At 45.5% G+C, this 5,675-nt stretch overlaps 1 pseudogene; it reads right to left on the reverse strand.

Annotated features, from left to right (window-relative positions):
* Positions 1-913: 913 nt before the first annotated feature.
* LOC129553749 (olfactory receptor 5A1-like) lies at positions 914-2,219 on the reverse strand (annotated as a pseudogene).
* Between the last annotated feature and the right edge of the window lie 3,456 nt (positions 2,220-5,675).

Here is a 5,675-nt window from a genome sequence, read left to right on the forward strand (position 1 = left end):
CTCTCATCTCCTTCAAAGCTTCTGCGCTATCTTTGCTCACTGTGACTTGCTCACAGCTTTGGATCTGCTGCTTTAGGTCCCTATTTCTAGCCCCAGGGAACCCCATGACCCCACAGATGTGACCTTAATCTCTTTTCACACACAGTTTACCTGTATCTTATTGCTTTGCTGGCTCTGAGTAACCATTGCTAAACCCAACTTAGTGAGGGCTCTCAGGTTCCTAATCTGGAGTCAGCCTTCCTGGTCAGGATCAACCTTTGGATAGATTAGTACCCAAGGCAAGGGGAAGAAAACATTTGTCCCGAGTCATCAATGGGTTAGTATGAGTGATACTTTGTAAAGACGTCTCTAATGAATGTTCGTGGTCCTAAGGCCATGCTCCAGCTGGCTCTAAGACATCAGCCACACAGCGCCTAAGGCCATAAAGCTAAGGGGTGTCATCAAAAATACATGAAAGCAACCTAACTGTCCATTGACAAAGTAATGGGTAAAGAAGATGCAGTACATATATACAGTGGAATGTTACCCAGCCATCAAAAAGAACGAAATAATGCCATTTGCATCCAGCCACATGGATGGACCTACAGAGGGTCATACTGAGTGAAGTAAGTCAGAGGAGAAATATTGTATGACATTCCTTATATGTGGAATCTAAAGAGAAATGATACAAATAAACTTCCAAAGTAAAAAATACATTATTTTCTACTGCCAATGATCAAAAGGGACACCCCATCAGTCTACGACCAGAAGAGTAAAAGGAATAAACAAATCTTTGCGGGGCCCAATTGTGGAGGTTGAGGATCTTATCTGAAATAGTTTCTTTATTAGTCAGATTTCTATTATGACTAATAATAAGTGGGCCACTTATTAATAGGCCAAGGTACATATAAGAAAGTTTAAATTGTTTTCTAATTCAAGGAACTATAAGACACAGAGTGGATGTCGACTTCTTTCCTTTTTTCAAGGCATCTTTTATCAGTTTCTCAAATTGTATATGATGGGGTTCAGCAAGGGACTCAACAACTCCATAGAACAAGGACACCACCTTATCATGGCCCGGTGAGTATCCAGCACCAAAGTGGAGATATGCGAAGAGACCAGGGCCATAGACGAGAGCCACTGTGGTCAAGTGGGAGGCACAGGCATTGAAAGCTTTTGCTCGCCCGGGGGTTGAGCGGGTCCTCGTCACAGCAGCGCTGATGTAGCCACAGGAAACCAGGACAACAAGAGCTGATGTCCCGCCAACCACACACACAACGAGCGAGGTCACTCCCTGGCTGAGGAAGGGGCTGGAACAAGACAAGACCAGCAGGGGTGGCAGGTCACGGAGAAAGTGGTGGATGAGCCGTGGCCACAGACTTGGAGCCGGGATACAGAGCTGGTCTGGACCAGTCCGGTGAGAAGGCCTCCAGCGAACGCTGCGACGGCCATCCGCACACAGACCGGGGCGTCACGAGGGCGGCGTGGGCCCAGGGGCGGCGTACGACCGGGGGCTGCGTGGGGTCGAGGGCTGCGTGGGGTCAAGGGCTGCGTACGGCCGGGGGCTGCATGGGGTCAAGGGCTGCGTACGGCCGGGGGCTGCGTACGGCCGAGGGCTTCTTGGGGTAGAGGGCTGCGTGGCATCGAGGGGTGCGTACGGCCGGGGGCGGCGTACGGACGGAGGCTACGTGGGGTCGAGGGCTGCGTACGGCCGAGGGCTTCTTGGGGTCGAGGGATGCGTGGCATCGAGGGCTGCGTACGGCCGGGGTCTGCGTGGGGTCAAGGGCTGCGTACGGCCGAGGGCTGCATGCGGCCGGGAGTTGCGTGGAGCCGGGGGTGGCATACGGCCGGGGTCTGCAGATGGCGGGAACCGATCGTCCGCCATGGCAGCCAGGAGGCAGCACTCCGCGCCTCCCATCCTGATAAAGAAGAAAAATTGGGCGGCACAGCCCAGGAGGGAGATGGTCTTCTGCTCCCTGAAGAAGTCACAGAGCATCTTAGGGGCTATGGAGGATGTATACGAGAGATCTATGAAGGACAAGTTACTGAGGAAGAAATACGTGGGGGAGTGGAGGTGTGACTCCACCGCGATAAGGATGATAAGGCCCAGGTTCCATGCCAGAGTCATGAAGAAGATCCCCAGAAACAAAATGAAGAGGATAACCTGAAGCTCTGGATGCTCTGAAAAATCCCAAAAGGATGAAATTGGTCATCAGACTGATGTTCTACCCCTGGGCCATCTCTTTTCTCTCTGCTGCCTTCAGAGCCCCAAAATGCGATTCCTGAGGCAATGAAAATCCAGATAAAAAAACCATTTGGTTCTGTCATGGAGTCCTAGACCCTCAGAGCCCGAAGAGACAGTGAAAGGCAAATATCTTACCTCCACCCAATGCAGAAATCACCTCTACAGAATTTGTTGGGTTTTTCCAAAAGATTATCGTCACGCTGATCTCATTTGTTTATGCAAAAGTGACCGGCCCCAGAATAGACTGGCATGTTTGCATTAACTGGATCATCACCTTCACTGTCTACGTCACAGCTCTATCAAAGACTGTTATTCATAGCACTGGGATTAAATACCACCCCCCTTTTTTTAAGTTGTTCTACGCAATGCTAGGACAAATTTAGACAACACATTAAAAAGTGGAGACATTACTAACAAAGGTCAGTATAGTCAAAGCTATGGTTTTTCCAGTAGTCATGTATGGATGTGAGAGTTGGACTATAAAGAAAGCTGAGCACCGAAGAATTGATGCTTTTGAACTGTGGTGTTGGAGGAGACTCTTGAGCATCCCTTGGACTGCAAGAAGATCCAACCAGTCCATTCTAGAGGAGATCAGTCCTGAGTGTTCACTAGAAGGACTGATGCTGAAGCTGAAACTCCAATACTTTGGCGATCTGATGCGAAGAACTGACTCATTGGAAAAGACCCTGATGCTGGGAAATATTGAAGGCAGGAGGAGAAGGGGACAACAGAGGATGAGCTGGTTGGATGGCATCACTGACTCAATGGACATGAGTTTGAGCAAGCTCTGGGAGTTGGTGAGAGACAGGGAAGCCTAGTGTGCTGCAGTCTATGGGATCTCAAAGAGTCGGACATGACTGAGTGACTGAACAACAAGCTTGAGATTCGATTATTGAGCCACTCAGATTTATACTAGATTTTTTGTTTTTTTAAAAGAAATTCCTAGAGAGGCAGTTTTGTGTTTCTTGTCATCATTGTCTGTTCTGACCAGGCTTTATGGAGTCAAGATGTTCTTTTTCCTTAAAGCAGAGCAATAAAGCTATAGGGATATGAAAAACTGGCTTCCCCTTTAGAAATTAAAGAAAGGGTAAGGAAAAAATACTCAGTGCTGTGAAATGTTTACTCTCAATATTATCAACTGACCTTGCACCGTGTGTTTGACAGAGACATGCAGATGATGTAGAAAGTAATAAAACATTGCTATTAAGTTCAAAATATTCAACATATTGCATGAGACAGTCAAGAAATAAACAAATTACACCCCAGTGTGTCAGGTGTGCCAAGAGCAGTGTTTGTCCAGGGTCTGGGGCACAGCATCTGAGAGGAAATGCGTTTGAGGATTCCAACAATGAGGAAAGAGTTACCAGAATGAAATTTTGTGTGTGAGTGGTTGACAGGTGGTTTGCTCAAGAGCTTTGTATTAAAAATGAAAAAAAGCATTTGCAAAAGCACAGGAGAACATAGCATTTGAAGAACCTTGAAGGTGTTAGCATGGCTGGAGCACAGAGTAATCAGAATTAAGAGAAGATAATTAAGTCTGCCTTTGAGAGATGGCAGGGACTGAACAAACTGTGAAAGGACTTCAAAAGTGAAGATAATGACATATGTTGAAATGTTTCATATATATAATTGCATTTATTGCATATATAATGGCACATACTGTATAGATATAATTGTATATATGGATTTACGTGTTCATATTTAATTTCAAGCTTTTCACTACTTCTGGACTTCCATCCCCTTTGCCCTGCCTTGTTCTTTTGATAAGACTTGCCTCCTCTTCTAGGTTTCCCTGGTGGCTCAGATGATAAAGAATCCACCTGCAATGTGGGAGACACAGGTTTGATCCTTGGGTCAGGAAGATCCCCTGGAGGAGGGCATGGCAACCCACTCCAGTATTCTTGCCTGGAGAATCCCCGTGGACAGAGGAGGCTGGAGGGCTTCAGTCCATGGGGTTGCAAAGAGTCGGACACGACTGAGCGACTGAGCACATACACATACCTCACCTTCTACATTGCATATAGTTCATTGCTTTATTGATTACCAATGGTCTGTATCCCTCCACAAGAATGTAAACTCAATGACGTTTAAGATTTTTTGGCATTTTTGTCTCTTTTGTTCATTGAAGTACCACAAACACCTAGACCAGTGCTCGGCACATAGTACGTATTCAGTACATATTCGTTGAATAAATATCATGATAAGCAGTTTGACCTTTTCCCTATGGCCAAAAGAGAAATCAAGAACATTTCATTTTTGCTTGTTTTTTTTTAATTTTACTTTTTCTGTAAACGGGGAACTAGATGGCAGATACAAATTTAATAGTATAACAGAGCAGAGCAGAAGCAGTGGAGAAGGTGGCTGAAAGTGAAAGAAGGTGGCTGAGAAGGAAGACTGGAAAGTTGCCTCCAAGGCCAGAGAGAAAGCTGATGATGATTTGAATTAAACAGGTAGCTGGAGAAACAAACCCACCCTGGAGATATAAAGACATCATTCATTCTGCAGTAAGGAACCACATCCAGCCAGACAACTAGTCTCCCCGCTTCATGTCTCACATTTACAGTCATTGTCAAAAGTATGTTTTAGCAAGTTTCATCCTGATTCTTGCTACTTCAGCCTCAAGTTTCTAAGATATCTAGTCTATTACATTTTTAGAGCGGGATACATGTCTACTGCCAATTATTTTATATGATTACTATATCGATAACCTGGTTACTTTGACCTGAATTATCTGAAGGTGAAGATAAAAAATAGAGTACATGACATGCATTAAATTGCCTTATAATTATTTAACTAATATGCATATATATACACACATTATTTACACACACACACACACACATTAGTTTGTGTGGTCTGAGAGTGATTATATAGTTGTTTGGTTCAGTTCAGTTCAGTTCATTCGCTCAGTCGTGTCCGACTCTCCGCGACCCCATGAATCACAGCATGCCAGGCCTCCCTGTCCATCACCAACTCCCGGAGTTCACTCAAACTCATGTCCACAGAGTCGGTGATGCCATCCAGCCATCTCATTCTCGGTCGTCCCCTTCTCCTCCCGCCCCCAACCTTTCCCAGCATCAGAGTCTTTTCCAGTGAGTCAACCTGTCGCATGAGGTGGCCAAAGTATTGAAGTTTCAGCTTTAGCATCAGTCCTTCCAATGAACACCCAGGACCGATCTCCCTCAGAATGGTTCAGTTCAGTTCAGTTCAGTCGCTCAGTCGTGTCCGACTCTCCACGACCCCATGGTATCAGAGGTGAAATTAGAACCTAAATCTCATTTTCCAGGAATAGCCCTCTCTGCTTTACCTTATTCTAAAACCTGGAGTTTCAGTGATCCCTAGAGAGAATCCAAGGAAACTAGATGATAATTTTACATTGTGGGCATACACATGCATATTCATGAGTCTAGAATAGGCTAGAAACAAAATTGCTCATTCGAGTCCTGTTGCT

Source organism: Moschus berezovskii, chromosome 14, assembly GCF_049115385.1.
Source record: "Moschus berezovskii isolate FMDL1 chromosome 14, NW_MosBer_1.0, whole genome shotgun sequence".
Taxonomy (NCBI): domain Eukaryota; kingdom Metazoa; phylum Chordata; class Mammalia; order Artiodactyla; family Moschidae; genus Moschus; species Moschus berezovskii.